The sequence below is a fragment of the Hoplias malabaricus genome, chromosome 17 (genome assembly GCF_029633855.1).
Source record: "Hoplias malabaricus isolate fHopMal1 chromosome 17, fHopMal1.hap1, whole genome shotgun sequence".
NCBI classification, from domain to species: Eukaryota; Metazoa; Chordata; class Actinopteri; order Characiformes; family Erythrinidae; genus Hoplias; species Hoplias malabaricus.
Window position 1 is genome coordinate 17,544,553 of NC_089816.1, and position 20,574 is coordinate 17,565,126.

Consider the following 20,574-nt stretch of genomic DNA (forward strand, 5'->3'; position numbering starts at 1 on the left):
GTTAATAAAACTGTCTTTCTGGTGCTCATTACAAGCAAGTGCTCATTACAAGAAAGTGTTTTTCTGTGTTCTTCTTGTCTGTATAAGCAAAGATGCAGTTTGCTGGAAATAAGCTGTTCTCTGACAGTCTTTCTTATGGAGTGCAGTTCAGCTAATAAAACTCTTTCTGCCTTTCATTGCAAGCAAGCCCGAAAGTGTTTTTATGCTTCATACTGGATTGTAAAAGCAAAGTTGACTTGTGCTGAAAACAAGTTGTTCTTTGACAGTCTTGAATACTGAGTGCAGTTCAGTTAATAAAACTGTCTTTCTGGTGCTCATTGCAAGCAAGCCAGAAAGTGTTTTTCTGTGTTCTACTTGTTAGTATAAACAAAGATGCAGTTTGCTGGAAATAAGCTGTACTCTGACAGTCTTTCTTATGGAGTGCAGTTCAGCTAATAAAACTCTTTCTGCCTTTCATTGCAAGCAAGCCCGAAAGTGTTTTTATGCTTCATACTGGATTGTAAAAGCAAAGTTGCCGTGTGCTGAAAACAAGTTGTTCTTTGACAGTCTTGAATACTGAGTGCAGTTCAGTTAATAAAACTGTCTTTCTGGTGCTCATTGCAAACAAGCCAGAAAGTGTTTTTCTGTGTTCTACTTGTCTGTATAAGCAAAGATGCAGTTTGCTGGAAATAAGCTGTTCTCTGACAGTTTTTCTTATGGAGTGCAGTTCAGCTAATAAAACTCTATCTGCCTTTCATTGCAAGCAAGCCCGAAAGTGTTTTTATGTTTCATACTGGATTGTAAAAGCAACGTTGCCGTGTGCTGAAAACAAGTTGTTCTTTGACAGTCTTGAATACTGAGTGCAGTTCAGTTAATAAAACTGTCTTTCTGGTTCTCAATGCAAGCAAGCCAGAAAGTGTTTTTCTGTGTTCTTCTTGTCTGTATAAGGAAAGATGCAGTTTGCTGGAAATAAGCTGTTCTCTGACAGTCTTTATTATGGAGTGCAGTTCAGCTAATAAAACTCTATCTGCCTTTCATTGCAAGCAAGCCCGAAAGTGTTTTTATGTTTCATACTGGATTGTAAAAGCAACGTTGCCGTGTGCTGAAAACAAGTTGTTCTTTGACAGTCTTGAATACTGAGTGCAGTTCAGTTAATAAAACTGTCTTTCTGGTGCTCATTGCAAGCAAGCCAGAAAGTGTTTTTCTGTGTTCTTCTTGTCTGTATAAGCAAAGATGCAGTTTGCTGGAAATAATCTGTACTCTGACAGTCTTTCTTATGGAGTGCAGTTCAGCTAATAAAACTCTATCTGCCTTTCATTGCAAGCAAGCCCGAAAGTGTTTTTATGTTTCATACTGGATTGTAAAAGCAAAGTTGCCGTGTGCTGAAAACAAGTTGTTCTTTGACAGTCTTGAATACTGAGTGCAGTTCAGTTAATAAAACTGTCTTTCTGGTGCTCATTACAAGCAAGCCAGAAAGTGTTTTTCTGTGTTCTACTTGTTAGTATAAACAAAGATGCAGTTTGCTGGAAATAAGCTGTACTCTGACAGTCTTTCTTATGGAGTGCAGTTCAGCTAATAAAACTCTTTCTGCCTTTCATTGCAAGCAAGCCCGAAAGTGTTTTTATGCTTCATACTGGATTGTAAAAGCAAAGTTGCCGTCTGCTGAAAACAAGTTGTTCTTTGACAGTCTTGAATACTGAGTGCAGTTCAGTTAATAAAACTGTCTTTCTGGTGCTCATTACAAGCAAGCCAGAAAGTGTTTTTCTGTGTTCTACTTGTCTGTATAAGCAAAGATGCAGTTTGCTGGAAATAAGCTGTACTCTGACAGTCTTTCTTATGGAGTGCAGTTCAGCTAATAAAACTCTTTCTGCCTTTCATTGCAAGCAAGCCCGAAAGTGTTTTTATGTTTCATACTGGATTGTAAAAGCAAAGTTGCCGTGTGCTGAAAACAAGTTGTTCTTTGACAGTCTTGAATACTGAGTGCAGTTCAGTTAATAAAACTGTCTTTCTGGTGGTCATTACAAGCAAGCCAGAAAGTGTTTTTCTGTGTTCTTCTTGTCTGTATAAGCAAAGATGCAGTTTGCTGGAAATAAGCTGTACTCTGACAGTCTTTCTTATGGAGTGCAGTTCAGCTAATAAAACTCTTTCTGCCTTTCATTGCAAGCAAGCCCGAAAGTGTTTTTATGTTTCATACTGGATTGTAAAAGCAACGTTGCCGTGTGCTGAAAACAAGTTGTTCTTTGACAGTCTTGAATACTGAGTGCAGTTCAGTTAATAAAACTGTCTTTCTGGTGCTCATTGCAAGCAAGCCAGAAAGTGTTTTTCTGTGTTCTTCTTGTCTGTATAAGCAAAGATGCAGTTTGCTGGAAATAATCTGTACTCTGACAGTCTTTCTTATGGAGTGCAGTTCAGCTAATAAAACTCTATCTGCCTTTCATTGCAAGCAAGCCCGAAAGTGTTTTTATGTTTCATACTGGATTGTAAAAGCAAAGTTGCCGTGTGCTGAAAACAAGTTGTTCTTTGACAGTCTTGAATACTGAGTGCAGTTCAGTTAATAAAACTGTCTTTCTGGTGCTCATTACAAGCAAGCCAGAAAGTGTTTTTCTGTGTTCTACTTGTTAGTATAAACAAAGATGCAGTTTGCTGGAAATAAGCTGTACTCTGACAGTCTTTCTTATGGAGTGCAGTTCAGCTAATAAAACTCTTTCTGCCTTTCATTGCAAGCAAGCCCGAAAGTGTTTTTATGCTTCATACTGGATTGTAAAAGCAAAGTTGCCGTCTGCTGAAAACAAGTTGTTCTTTGACAGTCTTGAATACTGAGTGCAGTTCAGTTAATAAAACTGTCTTTCTGGTGCTCATTACAAGCAAGCCAGAAAGTGTTTTTCTGTGTTCTACTTGTCTGTATAAGCAAAGATGCAGTTTGCTGGAAATAAGCTGTACTCTGACAGCCTTTCTTATGGAGTGCAGTTCAGCTAATAAAACTCTTTCTGCCTTTCATTGCAAGCAAGCCCGAAAGTGTTTTTATGTTTCATACTGGATTGTAAAAGCAAAGTTGCCGTCTGCTGATAACAAGTTGTTATTTGACAGTCTTGAATACTGAATGCAGTTCAGTTAATAAAACTGTCTTTCTGGTGCTCGTTACAAGCAAGCCAGAAAGTGTTTTTCTGTGTTCTACTTGTCTGTATAAGCAAAGATGCAGTTTGCTGGAAATAAGCTGTACTCTGACAGTCTTTCTTATGGAGTGCAGTTCAGCTAATAAAACTCTTTCTGCCTTTCATTGCAAGCAAGCCCGAAAGTGTTTTTATGTTTCATACTGGATTGTAAAAGCAAAGTTGCCGTCTGCTGATAACAAGTTGTTCTTTGACAGTCTTGAATACTGAATGCAGTTCAGTTAATAAAACTGTCTTTCTGGTGCTCATTACAAGCAAGCCAGAAAGTGTTTTTCTGTGTTCTTCTTGTCTGTATAAGCAAAGATGCAGTTTGCTGGAAATAATCTGTACTCTGACAGTCTTTCTTATGGAGTGCAGTTCAGCTAATAAAACTCTTTCTGCCTTTCATTGCAAGCAAGCCCGAAAGTGTTTTTATGTTTCATACTGGATTGTAAAAGCAAAGTTGCCGTGTGCTGAAAACAAGTTGTTCTTTGACAGTCTTGAATACTGAGTGCAGTTCAGTTAATAAAACTGTCTTTCTGGTGGTCATTACAAGCAAGCCAGAAAGTGTTTTTCTGTGTTCTTCTTGTCTGTATAAGCAAAGATGCAGTTTGCTGGAAATAAGCTGTACTCTGACAGTCTTTCTTATGGAGTGCAGTTCAGCTAATAAAACTCTTTCTGCCTTTCATTGCAAGCAAGCCCGAAAGTGTTTTTATGTTTCATACTGGATTGTAAAAGCAACGTTGCCGTGTGCTGAAAACAAGTTGTTCTTTGACAGTCTTGAATACTGAGTGCAGTTCAGTTAATAAAACTGTCTTTCTGGTGCTCATTGCAAGCAAGCCAGAAAGTGTTTTTCTGTGTTCTTCTTGTCTGTATAAGCAAAGATGCAGTTTGCTGGAAATAATCTGTACTCTGACAGTCTTTCTTATGGAGTGCAGTTCAGCTAATAAAACTCTTTCTGCCTTTCATTGCAAGCAAGCCCGAAAGTGTTTTTATGCTTCATACTGGATTGTAAAAGCAAAGTTGCCGTCTGCTGAAAACAAGTTGTTCTTTGACAGTCTTGAATACTGAGTGCAGTTCAGTTAATAAAACTGTCTTTCTGGTGCTCATTACAAGCAAGCCAGAAAGTGTTTTTCTGTGTTCTACTTGTCTGTATAAGCAAAGATGCAGTTTGCTGGAAATAAGCTGTACTCTGACAGCCTTTCTTATGGAGTGCAGTTCAGCTAATAAAACTCTTTCTGCCTTTCATTGCAAGCAAGCCCGAAAGTGTTTTTATGTTTCATACTGGATTGTAAAAGCAAAGTTGCCGTCTGCTGATAACAAGTTGTTCTTTGACAGTCTTGAATACTGAATGCAGTTCAGTTAATAAAACTGTCTTTCTGGTGCTCATTACAAGCAAGCCAGAAAGTGTTTTTCTGTGTTTTACTTGTCTGTATAAGCAAAGATGCAGTTTGCTGGAAATAAGCTGTACTCTGACAGTCTTTCTTATGGAGTGCAGTTCAGCTAATAAAACTCTTTCTGCCTTTCATTGCAAGCAAGCCCGAAAGTGTTTTTATGTTTCATACTGGATTGTAAAAGCAAAGTTGCCGTCTGCTGATAACAAGTTGTTCTTTGACAGTCTTTAATACTGAATGCAGTTCAGTTAATAAAACTGTCTTTCTGGTGCTCATTACAAGCAAGCCAGAAAGTGTTTTTCTGTGTTCTTCTTGTCTGTATAAGCAAAGATGCAGTTTGCTGGAAATAATCTGTACTCTGACAGTCTTTCTTATGGAGTGCAGTTCAGCTAATAAAACTCTTTCTGCCTTTCATTGCAAGCAAGCCCGAAAGTGTTTTTATGTTTCATACTGGATTGTAAAAGCAAAGTTGCCGTGTGCTGAAAACAAGTTGTTCTTTGACAGTCTTGAATACTGAGTGCAGTTCAGTTAATAAAACTGTCTTTCTGGTGGTCATTACAAGCAAGCCAGAAAGTGTTTTTCTGTGTTCTTCTTGTCTGTATAAGCAAAGATGCAGTTTGCTGGAAATAAGCTGTACTCTGACAGTCTTTCTTATGGAGTGCAGTTCAGCTAATAAAACTCTTTCTGCCTTTCATTGCAAGCAAGCCCGAAAGTGTTTTTATGTTTCATACTGGATTGTAAAAGCAAAGTTGCCGTCTGCTGATAACAAGTTGTTCTTTGACAGTCTTGAATACTGAATGCAGTTCAGTTAATAAAACTGTCTTTCTGGTGCTCATTACAAGCAAGCCAGAAAGTGTTTTTCTGTGTTCTTCTTGTCTGTATAAGCAAAGATGCAGTTTGCTGGAAATAATCTGTACTCTGACAGTCTTTCTTATGGAGTGCAGTTCAGCTAATAAAACTCTTTCTGCCTTTCATTGCAAGCAAGCCCGAAAGTGTTTTTATGTTTCATACTGGATTGTAAAAGCAAAGTTGCCGTGTGCTGAAAACAAGTTGTTCTTTGACAGTCTTGAATACTGAGTGCAGTTCAGTTAATAAAACTGTCTTTCTGGTGGTCATTACAAGCAAGCCAGAAAGTGTTTTTCTGTGTTCTTCTTGTCTGTATAAGCAAAGATGCAGTTTGCTGGAAATAAGCTGTACTCTGACAGTCTTTCTTATGGAGTGCAGTTCAGCTAATAAAACTCTTTCTGCCTTTCATTGCAAGCAAGCCCGAAAGTGTTTTTATGTTTCATACTGGATTGTAAAAGCAACGTTGCCGTGTGCTGAAAACAAGTTGTTCTTTGACAGTCTTGAATACTGAGTGCAGTTCAGTTAATAAAACTGTCTTTCTGGTGCTCATTGCAAGCAAGCCAGAAAGTGTTTTTCTGTGTTCTTCTTGTCTGTATAAGCAAAGATGCAGTTTGCTGGAAATAATCTGTACTCTGACAGTCTTTCTTATGGAGTGCAGTTCAGCTAATAAAACTCTTTCTGCCTTTCATTGCAAGCAAGCCCGAAAGTGTTTTTATGCTTCATACTGGATTGTAAAAGCAAAGTTGCCGTCTGCTGAAAACAAGTTGTTCTTTGACAGTCTTGAATACTGAGTGCAGTTCAGTTAATAAAACTGTCTTTCTGGTGCTCATTACAAGCAAGCCAGAAAGTGTTTTTCTGTGTTCTACTTGTCTGTATAAGCAAAGATGCAGTTTGCTGGAAATAAGCTGTACTCTGACAGCCTTTCTTATGGAGTGCAGTTCAGCTAATAAAACTCTTTCTGCCTTTCATTGCAAGCAAGCCCGAAAGTGTTTTTATGTTTCATACTGGATTGTAAAAGCAAAGTTGCCGTCTGCTGATAACAAGTTGTTCTTTGACAGTCTTGAATACTGAATGCAGTTCAGTTAATAAAACTGTCTTTCTGGTGCTCATTACAAGCAAGCCAGAAAGTGTTTTTCTGTGTTTTACTTGTCTGTATAAGCAAAGATGCAGTTTGCTGGAAATAAGCTGTACTCTGACAGTCTTTCTTATGGAGTGCAGTTCAGCTAATAAAACTCTTTCTGCCTTTCATTGCAAGCAAGCCCGAAAGTGTTTTTATGTTTCATACTGGATTGTAAAAGCAAAGTTGCCGTCTGCTGATAACAAGTTGTTCTTTGACAGTCTTTAATACTGAATGCAGTTCAGTTAATAAAACTGTCTTTCTGGTGCTCATTACAAGCAAGCCAGAAAGTGTTTTTCTGTGTTCTTCTTGTCTGTATAAGCAAAGATGCAGTTTGCTGGAAATAATCTGTACTCTGACAGTCTTTCTTATGGAGTGCAGTTCAGCTAATAAAACTCTTTCTGCCTTTCATTGCAAGCAAGCCCGAAAGTGTTTTTATGTTTCATACTGGATTGTAAAAGCAAAGTTGCCGTGTGCTGAAAACAAGTTGTTCTTTGACAGTCTTGAATACTGAGTGCAGTTCAGTTAATAAAACTGTCTTTCTGGTGGTCATTACAAGCAAGCCAGAAAGTGTTTTTCTGTGTTCTTCTTGTCTGTATAAGCAAAGATGCAGTTTGCTGGAAATAAGCTGTACTCTGACAGTCTTTCTTATGGAGTGCAGTTCAGCTAATAAAACTCTTTCTGCCTTTCATTGCAAGCAAGCCCGAAAGTGTTTTTATGTTTCATAATGGACTGTAAAAGCAAAGTTGCCGTGTGCTGAAAACAAGATGTTCTTTGACAGTCTTGAATACTGAGTGCAGTTCAGTTAATAAAACTGTCTTTCTGGTGCTCATTACAAGCAAGCCAGAAAGTGTTTTTCTGTGTTCTTCTTGTCTGTATAAGCAAAGATGCAGTTTGCTGGAAATAAGCTGTACTCTGACAGTCTTTCTTATGGAGTGCAGTTCAGCTAATAAAACTCTTTCTGCCTTTCATTGCAAGCAAGCCCGAAAGTGTTTTTATGTTTCATACTGGATTGTAAAAGCAAAGTTGCCGTCTGCTGATAACAAGTTGTTCTTTGACAGTCTTGAATACTGAGTGCAGTTCAGTTAATAAAACTGTCTTTCTGGTGGTCATTACAAGCAAGCCAGAAAGTGTTTTTCTGTGTTCTTCTTGTCTGTATAAGCAAAGATGCAGTTTGCTGGAAGTAAGCTGTACTCTGACAGTCTTTCTTATGGAGTGCAGTTCAGCTAATAAAACTCTTTCTGCCTTTCATTGCAAGCAAGCCCGAAAGTGTTTTTATGTTTCATAATGGACTGTAAAAGCAAAGTTGCCGTGTGCTGAAAACAAGTTGTTCTTTGACAGTCTTGAATACTGAGTGCAGTTCAGTTAATAAAACTGTCTTTCTGGTGCTCATTACAAGCAAGCCAGAAAGTGTTTTTCTGTGTTCTTCTTGTCTGTATAAGCAAAGATGCAGTTTGCTGGAAATAAGCTGTACTCTGACAGTCTTTCTTATGGAGTGCAGTTCAGCTAATAAAACTCTTTCTGCCTTTCATTGCAAGCAAGCCCGAAAGTGTTTTTATGTTTCATACTGGATTGTAAAAGCAAAGTTGCCGTCTGCTGATAACAAGTTGTTCTTTGACAGTCTTGAATACTGAGTGCAGTTCAGTTAATAAAACTGTCTTTCTGGTGCTCATTACAAGCAAGCCAGAAAGTGTTTTTCTGTGTTCTACTTGTTAGTATAAACAAAGATGCAGTTTGCTGGAAATAAGCTGTACTCTGACAGTCTTTCTTATGGAGTGCAGTTCAGCTAATAAAACTCTTTCTGCCTTTCATTGCAAGCAAGCCCGAAAGTGTTTTTATGTTTCATACTGGATTGTAAAAGCAAAGTTGCCGTGTGCTGAAAACAAGTTGTTCTTTGACAGTCTTGAATCCTGAGTGCAGTTCAGTTAATAAAACTATCTTTCTGGTGCTCATTACAAGCAAGTGCTCATTACAAGAAAGTGTTTTTCTGTGTTCTTCTTGTCCGTATAAGCAAAGATGCAGTTTGCTGGAAATAAGCTGTTCTCTGACAGTCTTTCTTATGGAGTGCAGTTCAGCTAATAAAACTCTTTCTGCCTTTCATTGCAAGCAAGCCCGAAAGTGTTTTTATGTTTCATACTGGATTGTAAAAGCAACCTTGCCGTGTGCTGAAAACAAGTTGTTCTTTGACAGTCTTGAATACTGAGTGCAGTTCAGTTAATAAAACTGTCTTTCTGGTGCTCATTACAAGCAAGCCAGAAAGTGTTTTTCTGTGTTCTTCTTGTCTGTATAAGCAAAGATGCAGTTTGCTGGAAATAAGCTGTTCTCTGACAGTCTTTCTTATGGAGTGCAGTTCAGCTAATAAAACTCTATCTGCCTTTCATTGCAAGCAAGCCCGAAAGTGTTTTTATGTTTCATACTGGATTGTAAAAGCAAAGTTGCCGTGTGCTGAAAACAAGTTGTTCTTTGACAGTCTTGAATACTGAGTGCAGTTCAGTTAATAAAACTGTCTTTCTGGTGCTCATTGCAAACAAGCCAGAAAGTGTTTTTCTGTGTTCTTCTTGTCTGTATAAGCAAAGATGCAGTTTGCTGGAAATAAGCTGTACTCTGACAGTCTTTCTTATGGAGTGCAGTTCAGCTAATAAAACTCTTTCTGCCTTTCATTGCAAGCAAGCCCGAAAGTGTTTTTATGCTTCATACTGGATTGTAAAAGCAAAGTTGCCGTGTGCTGAAAACAAGTTGTTCTTTGACAGTCTTGAATACTGAGTGCAGTTCAGTTAATAAAACTGTCTTTCTGGTGCTCATTGCAAACAAGCCAGAAAGTGTTTTTCTGTGTTCTACTTGTCTGTATAAGCAAAGATGCAGTTTGCTGGAAATAAGCTGTTCTCTGACAGTCTTTCTTATGGAGTGCAGTTCAGCTAATAAAACTCTATCTGCCTTTCATTGCAAGCAAGCCCGAAAGTGTTTTTATGTTTCATACTGGATTGTAAAAGCAACGTTGCCGTGTGCTGAAAACAAGTTGTTCTTTGACAGTCTTGAATACTGAGTGCAGTTCAGTTAATAAAACTGTCTTTCTGGTGCTCATTGCAAGCAAGCCAGAAAGTGTTTTTCTGTGTTCTTCTTGTCTGTATAAGCAAAGATGCAGTTTGCTGGAAATAAGCTGTTCTCTGACAGTCTTTCTTATGGAGTGCAGTTCAGCTAATAAAACTCTTTCTGCCTTTCATTGCAAGCAAGCCCGAAAGTGTTTTTATGTTTCATACTGGATTGTAAAAGCAAAGTTGCCGTGTGCTGAAAACAAGTTCTTCTTTGACAGTCTTGAATACTGAGTGCAGTTCAGTTAATAAAACTGTCTTTCTGGTGCTCATTACAAGCAAGTGCTCATTACAAGAAAGTGTTTTTCTGTGTTCTTCTTGTCTGTATAAGCAAAGATGCAGTTTGCTGGAAATAAGCTGTTCTCTGACAGTCTTTCTTATGGAGTGCAGTTCAGCTAATAAAACTCTTTCTGCCTTTCATTGCAAGCAAGCCCGAAAGTGTTTTTATGCTTCATACTGGATTGTAAAAGCAAAGTTGCCGTGTGCTGAAAACAAGTTCTTCTTTGACAGTCTTGAATACTGAGTGCAGTTCAGTTAATAAAACTGTCTTTCTGGTGTTCATTACAAGCAAGCCAGAAAGTGTTTTTCTGTGTTCTTCTTGTCTGTATAAGCAAAGATGCAGTTTGCTGGAAATAAGCTGTACTCTGACAGTCTTTCTTATGGAGTGCAGTTCAGCTAATAAAACTCTTTCTGCCTTTCATTGCAAGCAAGCCCGAAAGTGTTTTTATGCTTCATACTGGATTGTAAAAGCAAAGTTGCCGTGTGCTGAAAACAAGTTGTTCTTTGACAGTCTTGAATACTGAGTGCAGTTCAGTTAATAAAACTGTCTTTCTGGTGCTCATTGCAAGCAAGCCAGAAAGTGTTTTTCTGTGTTCTACTTGTTAGTATAAACAAAGATGCAGTTTGCTGGAAATAAGCTGTACTCTGACAATCTTTCTTATGGAGTGCAGTTCAGCTAATAAAACTCTTTCTGCCTTTCATTGCAAGCAAGCCCGAAAGTGTTTTTATGTTTCATACTGGATTGTAAAAGCAACGTTGCCGTGTGCTGAAAACAAGTTGTTCTTTGACAGTCTTGAATACTGAGTGCAGTTCAGTTAATAAAACTGTCTTTCTGGTGCTCATTGCAAACAAGCCAGAAAGTGTTTTTCTGTGTTCTACTTGTCTGTATAAACAAAGATGCAGTTTGCTGGAAATAAGCTGTTCTCTGACAGTCTTTCTTATGGAGTGCAGTTCAGCTAATAAAACTCTATCTGCCTTTCATTGCAAGCAAGCCCGAAAGTGTTTTTATGTTTCATACTGGATTGTAAAAGCAACGTTGCCGTGTGCTGAAAACAAGTTGTTCTTTGACAGTCTTGAATACTGAGTGCAGTTCAGTTAATAAAACTGTCTTTCTGGTGCTCATTGCAAGCAAGCCAGAAAGTGTTTTTCTGTGTTCTTCTTGTCTGTATAAGCAAAGATGCAGTTTGCTGGAAATAAGCTGTACTCTGACAGTCTTTCTTATGGAGTGCAGTTCAGCTAATAAAACTCTATCTGCCTTTCATTGCAAGCAAGCCCGAAAGTGTTTTTATGTTTCATACTGGATTGTAAAAGCAAAGTTGCCGTGTGCTGAAAACAAGTTGTTCTTTGACAGTCTTGAATACTGAGTGCAGTTCAGTTAATAAAACTGTCTTTCTGGTGCTCATTACAAGCAAGCCAGAAAGTGTTTTTCTGTGTTCTACTTGTTAGTATAAACAAAGATGCAGTTTGCTGGAAATAAGCTGTACTCTGACAGTCTTTCTTATGGAGTGCAGTTCAGCTAATAAAACTCTTTCTGCCTTTCATTGCAAGCAAGCCCGAAAGTGTTTTTATGCTTCATACTGGATTGTAAAAGCAAAGTTGCCGTGTGCTGAAAACAAGTTGTTCTTTGACAGTCTTGAATACTGAGTGCAGTTCAGTTAATAAAACTGTCTTTCTGGTGCTCATTGCAAACAAGCCAGAAAGTGTTTTTCTGTGTTCTACTTGTCTGTATAAGCAAAGATGCAGTTTGCTGGAAATTAGCTGTTCTCTGACAGTCTTTCTTATGGAGTGCAGTTCAGCTAATAAAACTCTTTCTGTCTTTCATTGCAAGCAAGCCCGAAAGTGTTTTTATGCTTCATACTGGATTGTAAAAGCAAAGTTGCCGTGTGCTGAAAACAAGTTGTTCTTTGACAGTCTTGAATACTGAGTGCAGTTCAGTTAATAAAACTGTCTTTCTGGTGCTCATTGCAAACAAGCCAGAAAGTGTTTTTCTGTGTTCTTCTTGTCTGTATAAGCAAAGATGCAGTTTGCTGGAAATAAGCTGTACTCTGACAGTCTTTCTTATGGAGTGCAGTTCAGCTAATAAAACTCTTTCTGCCTTTCATTGCAAGCAAGCCCGAAAGTGTTTTTATGTTTCATACTGGATTGTAAAAGCAAAGTTGCCGTGTGCTGAAAACAAGTTGTTCTTTGACAGTCTTGAATACTGAGTGCAGTTCAGTTAATAAAACTGTCTTTCTGGTGCTCATTACAAGCAAGCCAGAAAGTGTTTTTCTGTGTTCTACTTGTTAGTATAAACCAAGATGCAGTTTGCTGGAAATAAGCTGTACTCTGACAGTCTTTCTTATGGAGTGCAGTTCAGCTAATAAAACTCTTTCTGCCTTTCATTGCAAGCAAGCCCGAAAGTGTTTTTATGCTTCATACTGGATTGTAAAAGCAAAGTTGCCGTGTGCTGAAAACAAGTTGTTCTTTGACAGTCTTGAATACTGAGTGCAGTTCAGTTAATAAAACTGTCTTTCTGGTGCTCATTGCAAACAAGCCAGAAAGTGTTTTTCTGTGTTCTTCTTGTCTGTATAAGCAAAGATGCAGTTTGCTGGAAATAAGCTGTACTCTGACAGTCTTTCTTATGGAGTGCAGTTCAGCTAATAAAACTCTTTCTGCCTTTCATTGCAAGCAAGCCAGAAAGTGTTTTTATGCTTCATACTGGATTGTAAAAGCAAAGTTGCCGTGTGCTGAAAACAAGTTGTTCTTTGACAGTCTTGAATACTGAGTGCAGTTCAGTTAATAAAACTGTCTTTCTGGTGCTCATTGCAAACAAGCCAGAAAGTGTTTTTCTGTGTTCTTCTTGTCTGTATAAGCAAAGATGCAGTTTGCTGGAAATAAGCTGTTCTCTGACAGTCTTTCTTATGGAGTGCAGTTCAGCTAATAAAACTCTTTCTGCCTTTCATTGCAAGCAAGCCCGAAAGTGTTTTTATGCTTCATACTGGATTGTAAAAGCAAAGTTGCCGTGTGCTGAAAACAAGTTGTTCTTTGACAGTCTTGAATACTGAGTGCAGTTCAGTTAATAAAACTGTCTTTCTGGTGCTCATTGCAAACAAGCCAGAAAGTGTTTTTCTGTGTTCTACTTATCTGTATAAGCAAAGATGCAGTTTGCTGGAAATAAGCTGTTCTCTGACAGTCTTTCTTATGGAGTGCAGTTCAGCTAATAAAACTCTATCTGCCTTTCATTGCAAGCAAGCCCGAAAGTGTTTTTATGTTTCATACTGGATTGTAAAAGCAACGTTGCCGTGTGCTGAAAACAAGTTGTTCTTTGACAGTCTTGAATACTGAGTGCAGTTCAGTTAATAAAACTGTCTTTCTGGTGCTCATTGCAAGCAAGACAGAAAGTGTTTTTCTGTGTTCTTCTTGTCTGTATAAGCAAAGATGCAGTTTGCTGGAAATAATCTGTACTCTGACAGTCTTTCTTATGGAGTGCAGTTCAGCTAATAAAACTCTATCTGCCTTTCATTGCAAGCAAGCCCGAAAGTGTTTTTATGTTTCATACTGGATTGTAAAAGCAAAGTTGCCGTGTGCTGAAAACAAGTTGTTCTTTGACAGTCTTGAATACTGAGTGCAGTTCAGTTAATAAAACTGTCTTTCTGGTGCTCATTACAAGCAAGCCAGAAAGTGTTTTTCTGTGTTCTACTTGTCTGTATAAGCAAAGATGCAGTTTGCTGGAAATAAGCTGTTCTCTGACAGTCTTTCTTATGGAGTGCAGTTCAGCTAATAAAACTCTTTCTGCCTTTCATTGCAAGCAAGCCCGAAAGTGTTTTTATGTTTCATACTGGATTGTAAAAGCAAAGTTGCCGTGTGCTGAAAACAAGTTGTTCTTTGACAGTCTTGAATACTGAGTGCAGTTCAGTTAATAAAACTGTCTTTCTGGTGCTCATTACAAGCAAGTGCTCATTACAAGAAAGTGTTTTTCTGTGTTCTTCTTGTCTGTATAAGCAAAGATGCAGTTTGCTGGAAATAAGCTGTTCTCTGACAGTCTTTCTTATGGAGTGCAGTTCAGCTAATAAAACTCTATCTGCCTTTCATTGCAAGCAAGCCCGAAAGTGTTTTTATGTTTCATACTGGATTGTAAAAGCAAAGTTGCCGTGTGCTGAAAACAAGTTGTTCTTTGACAGTCTTGAATACTGAGTGCAGTTCAGTTAATAAAACTGTCTTTCTGGTGTTCATTACAAGCAAGCCAGAAAGTGTTTTTCTGTGTTCTTCTTGTCTGTATAAGCAAAGATGCAGTTTGCTGGAAATAAGCTGTACTCTGACAGTCTTTCTTATGGAGTGCAGTTCAGCTAATAAAACTCTTTCTGCCTTTCATTGCAAGCAAGCCCGAAAGTGTTTTTATGTTTCAAACTGGATTGTAAAAGCAAAGTTGCCGTGTGCTGAAAACAAGTTGTTCTTTGACAGTCTTGAATACTGAGTGCAGTTCAGTTAATAAAACTGTCTTTCTGGTGCTCATTGCAAACAAGCCAGAAAGTGTTTTTCTGTGTTCTACTTGTCTGTATAAGCAAAGATGCAGTTTGCTGGAAATAAGCTGTTCTCTGACAGTCTTTCTTATGGAGTGCAGTTCAGCTAATAAAACTCTATCTGCCTTTCATTGCAAGCAAGCCCGAAAGTGTTTTTATGTTTCATACTGGATTAAAAAAGCAACGTTGCCGTGTGCTGAAAACAAGTTGTTCTTTGACAGTCTTGAATACTGAGTGCAGTTCAGTTAATAAAACTGTCTTTCTGGTGCTCATTGCAAGCAAGCCAGAAAGTGTTTTTCTGTGTTCTTCTTGTCTGTATAAGCAAAGATGCAGTTTGCTGGAAATAAGCTGTTCTCTGACAGTCTTTCTTATGGAGTGCAGTTCAGCTAATAAAACTCTTTCTGCCTTTCATTGCAAGCAAGCCCGAAAGTGTTTTTATGTTTCATACTGGATTGTAAAAGCAAAGTTGCCGTGTGCTGAAAACAAGTTGTTCTTTGACAGTCTTGAATACTGAGTGCAGTTCAGTTAATAAAACTGTCTTTCTGGTGCTCATTGCAAGCAAGCCAGAAAGTGTTTTTCTGTGTTCTTCTTGTCTGTATAAGCAAAGATGCAGTTTGCTGGAAATAAGCTGTTCTCTGACAGTCTTTCTTATGGAGTGCAGTTCAGCTAATAAAACTCTTTCTGCCTTTCATTGCAAGCAAGCCCGAAAGTGTTTTTATGTTTCATACTGGATTGTAAAAGCAAAGTTGCCGTGTGCTGAAAACAAGTTGTTCTTTGACAGTCTTGAATACTGAGTGCAGTTCAGTTAATAAAACTGTCTTTCTGGTGCTCATTACAAGCAAGTGCTCATTACAAGAAAGTGTTTTTCTGTGTTCTTCTTGTCTGTATAAGCAAAGATGCAGTTTGCTGGAAATAAGCTGTTCTCTGACAGTCTTTCTTATGGAGTGCAGTTCAGCTAATAAAACTCTATCTGCCTTTCATTGCAAGCAAGCCCGAAAGTGTTTTTATGTTTCATACTGGATTGTAAAAGCAACATTGCCGTGTGCTGAAAACAAGTTGTTCTTTGACAGTCTTGAATACTGAGTGCAGTTCAGTTAATAAAACTGTCTTTCTGGTGTTCATTACAAGCGAGCCAGAAAGTGTTTTTCTGTGTTCTTCTTGTCTGTATAAGCAAAGATGCAGTTTGCTGGAAATAAGCTGTACTCTGACAGTCTTTCTTATGGAGTGCAGTTCAGCTAATAAAACTCTTTCTGCCTTTCATTGCAAGCAAGCCCGAAAGTGTTTTTATGTTTCAAACTGGATTGTAAAAGCAAAGTTGCCGTGTGCTGAAAACAAGTTGTTCTTTGACAGTCTTGAATACTGAGTGCAGTTCAGTTAATAAAACTGTCTTTCTGGTGCTCATTGCAAACAAGCCAGAAAGTGTTTTTCTGTGTTCTACTTGTCTGTATAAGCAAAGATGCAGTTTGCTGGAAATAAGCTGTTCTCTGACAGTCTTTCTTATGGAGTGCAGTTCAGCTAATAAAACTCTATCTGCCTTTCATTGCAAGCAAGCCCGAAAGTGTTTTTATGTTTCATACTGGATTAAAAAAGCAACGTTGCCGTGTGCTGAAAACAAGTTGTTCTTTGACAGTCTTGAATACTGAGTGCAGTTCAGTTAATAAAACTGTCTTTCTGGTGCTCATTGCAAGCAAGCCAGAAAGTGTTTTTCTGTGTTCTTCTTGTCTGTATAAGCAAAGATGCAGTTTGCTGGAAATAAGCTGTTCTCTGACAGTCTTTCTTATGGAGTGCAGTTCAGCTAATAAAACTCTTTCTGCCTTTCATTGCAAGCAAGCCCGAAAGTGTTTTTATGCTTCATACTGGATTGTAAAAGCAAAGTTGCCGTGTGCTGAAAACAAGTTGTTCTTTGACAGTCTTGAATACTGAGTGCAGTTCAGTTAATAAAACTGTCTTTCTGGTGTTCATTACAAGCAAGCCAGAAAGTGTTTTTCTGTGTTCTTCTTGTCTGTATAAGCAAAGATGCAGTTTGCTGGAAATAAGCTGTTCTCTGACAGTCTTTCTTATGGAGTGCAGTTCAGCTAATAAAACTCTTTCTGCCTTTCATTGCAAGCAAGCCCGAAAGTGTTTTTATGTTTCATACTGGATTGTAAAAGCAAAGTTGCCGTGTGCTGAAAACAAGTTGTTCTTTGACAGTCTTGAATACTGAGTGCAGTTCAGTTAATAAAACTGTCTTTCTGGTGCTCATTGCAAGCAAGCCAGAAAGTGTTTTTCTGTGTTCTTCTTGTCTGTATAAGCAAAGATGCAGTTTGCTGGAAATAAGCTGTTCTCTGACAGTCTTTCTTATGGAGTGCAGTTCAGCTAATAAAACTCTTTCTGCCTTTCATTGCAAGCAAGCCCGAAAGTGTTTTTATGTTTCATACTGGATTGTAAAAGCAAAGTTGCCGTGTGCTGAAAACAAGTTGCTCTTTGACAGTCTTGAATACTGAGTGCAGTTCAGTTAATAAAACTGTCTTTCTGGTGCTCATTACAAGCAAGTGCTCATTACAAGAAAGTGTTTTTCTGTGTTCTTCTTGTCTGTATAAGCAAAGATGCAGTTTGCTGGAAATAAGCTGTTCTCTGACAGTCTTTCTTATGGAGTGCAGTTCAGCTAATAAAACTCTATCTGCCTTTCATTGCAAGCAAGCCCGAAAGTGTTTTTATGTTTCATACTGGATTGTAAAAGCAAAGTTGCCGTGTGCTGAAAACAAGTTGTTCTTTGACAGTCTTGAATACTGAGTGCAGTTCAGTTAATAAAACTGTCTTTCTGGTGTTCATTACAAGCAAGCCAGAAAGTGTTTTTCTGTGTTCTTCTTGTCTGTATAAGCAAAGATGCAGTTTGCTGGAAATAAGCTGTACTCTGACAGTCTTTCTTATGGAGTGCAGTTCAGCTAATAAAACTCTTTCTGCCTTTCATTGCAAGCAAGCCCGAAAGTGTTTTTATGTTTCAAACTGGATTGTAAAAGCAAAGTTGCCGTGTGCTGAAAACAAGTTGTTCTTTGACAGTCTTGAATACTGAGTGCAGTTCAGTTAATAAAACTGTCTTTCTGGTGCTCATTGCAAACAAGCCAGAAAGTGTTTTTCTGTGTTCTACTTGTCTGTATAAGCAAAGATGCAGTTTGCTGGAAATAAGCTGTTCTCTGACAGTCTTTCTTATGGAGTGCAGTTCAGCTAATAAAACTCTATCTGCCTTTCATTGCAATCAAGCCCGAAAGTGTTTTTATGTTTCATACTGGATTAAAAAAGCAACGTTGCCGTGTGCTGAAAACAAGTTGTTCTTTGACAGTCTTGAATACTGAGTGCAGTTCAGTTAATAAAACTGTCATTCTGGTGCTCATTACAAGCAAGCCAGAAAGTGTTTTTCTGTGTTCTACTTGTTAGTATAAACAAAGATGCAGTTTGCTGGAAATAAGCTGTACTCTGACAATCTTTCTTATGGAGTGCAGTTCAGCTAATAAAACTCTTTCTGCCTTTCATTGCAAGCAAGCCCGAAAGTGTTTTTATGCTTCATACTGGATTGTAAAAGCAAAGTTGCCGTGTGCTGAAAACAAGTTGTTCTTTGACAGTCTTGAATACTGAGTGCAGTTCAGTTAATAAAACTGTCTTTCTGGTGCTCATTGCAAGCAAGCCAGAAAGTGTTTTTCTGTGTTCTACTTGTCTGTATAAGCAAAGATGCAGTTTGCTGGAAATAAGCTGTTCTCTGACAGTCTTTCTTATGGAGTGCAGTTCAGCTAATAAAACTCTATCTGCCTTTCATTGCAAGCAAGCCCGAAAGTGTTTTTATGTTTCATACTGGATTGTAAAAGCAACGTTGCCGTGTGCTGAAAACAAGTTGTTCTTTGACAGTCTTGAATACTGAGTGCAGTTCAGTTAATAAAACTGTCTTTCTGGTGCTCATTGCAAGCAAGCCAGAAAGTGTTTTTCTGTGTTCTTCTTGTCTGTATAAGCAAAGATGCAGTTTGCTGGAAATAAGCTGTACTCTGACAGTCTTTCTTATGGAGTGCAGTTCAGCTAATAAAACTCTTTCTGCCTTTCATTGCAAGCAAGCCCGAAAGTGTTTTTATGTTTCATACTGGATTGTAAAAGCAAAGTTGCCGTGTGCTGAAAACAAGTTGTTCTTTGACAGTCTTGAATACTGAGTGCAGTTCAGTTAATAAAACTGTCTTTCTGGTGTCCATTACAAGCAAGCCAGAAAGTGTTTTTCTGTGTTCTTCTTGTCTGTATAAGCAAAGATGCAGTTTGCTGGAAATAAGCTGTTCTCTGACAGTCTTTCTTATGGAGTGCAGTTCAGCTAATAAAACTCTTTCTGCCTTTCATTGCAAGCAAGCCCGAAAGTGTTTTTATGCTTCATACTGGATTGTAAAAGCAAAGTTGCCGTGTGCTGAAAACAAGTTGTTCTTTGACAGTCTTGAATACTGAGTGCAGTTCAGTTAATAAAACTGTCTTTCTGGTGCTCATTGCAAACGAGCCAGAAAGTGTTTTTCTGTGTTCTACTTGTCTGTATAAGCAAAGATGCAGTTTGCTGGAAATAAGCTGTTCTCTGACAGTCTTTCTTATGGAGTGCAGTTCAGCTAATAAAACTCTTTCTGCCTTTCATTGCAAGCAAGCCCGAAAGTGTTTTTATGTTTCATACTGGATTGTAAAAGCAAAGTTGCCGTGTGCTGAAAACAAGTTGTTCTTTGACAGTCTTGAATACTGAGTGCAGTTCAGTTAATAAAACTGTCTTTCTGGTGCTCATTGCAAACTAGCCAGAAAGTGTTTTTCTGTGTTCTTCTTGTCTGTATAAGCAAAGATGCAGTTTGCTGGAAATAAGCTGTACTCTGACAGTCTTTCTTATGGAGTGCAGTTCAGCTAATAAAACTCTTTCTGCCTTTCATTGCAAGCAAGCCCGAAAGTGTTTTTATGTTTCATAATGGATTGTAAAAGCAAAGTTGCCGTGTGCTGAAAACATGTTGTTCTTTGACAGTCTTGAATACTGAGTGCAGTTCAGTTAATAAAACTGTCATTCTGGTGCTCATTACAAGCAAGCCAGAAAGTGTTTTTCTGTGTTCTACTTGTTAGTATAAACAAAGATGCAGTTTGCTGGAAATAAGCTGTACTCTGACAGTCTTTCTTATGGAGTGCAGTTCAGCTAATAAAACTCTTTCTGCCTTTCATTGCAAGCAAGCCCGAAAGTGTTTTTATGCTTCATACTGGATTGTAAAAGCAAAGTTGCCGTGTGCTGAAAACAAGTTGTTCTTTGACAGTCTTGAATACTGAGTGCAGTTCAGTTAATAAAACTGTCTTTCTGGTGCTCATTGCAAGCAAGCCAGAAAGTGTTTTTCTGTGTTCTACTTGTCTGTATAAGCAAAGATGCAGTTTGCTGGAAATAAGCTGTTCTCTGACAGTCTTTCTTATGGAGTGCAGTTCAGCTAATAAAACTCTTTCTGCCTTTCATTGCAAGCAAGCCCGAAAGTGTTTTTATGTTTCATACTGGATTGTAAAAGCAAAGTTGCCGTGTGCTGAAAACAAGTTGTTCTTTGACAGTCTTGAATACTGAGTGCAGTTCAGTTAATAAAACTGTCTTTCTGGTGTCCATTACAAGCAAGCCAGAAAGTGTTTTTCTGTGTTCTTCTTGTCTGTATAAGCAAAGATGCAGTTTGCTGGAAATAAGCTGTTCTCTGACAGTCTTTCTTATGGAGTGCAGTTCAGCTAATAAAACTCTTTCTGCCTTTCATTGCAAGCAAGCCCGAAAGTGTTTTTATGCTTCATACTGGATTGTAAAAGCAAAGTTGCCGTGTGCTGAAAACAAGTTGTTCTTTGACAGTCTTGAATACTGAGTGCAGTTCAGTTAATAAAACTGTCTTTCTGGTGCTCATTGCAAACAAGCCAGAAAGTGTTTTTCTGTGTTCTACTTGTCTGTATAAGCAAAGATGCAGTTTGCTGGAAATAAGCTGTTCTCTGACAGTCTTTCTTATGGAGTGCAGTTCAGCTAATAAGACTCTATCTGCCTTTCATTGCAAGCAAGCCCGAAAGTGTTTTTATGCTTCATACTGGATTGTAAAAGCAAAGTTGCCGTGTGCTGAAAACAAGTTGTTCTTTGACAGTCTTGAATACTGAGTGCAGTTCAGTTAATAAAACTGTCTTTCTGGTGCTCATTACAAGCAAGCCAGAAAGTGTTTTTCTGTGTTCTTCTTGTCTGTATAAGCA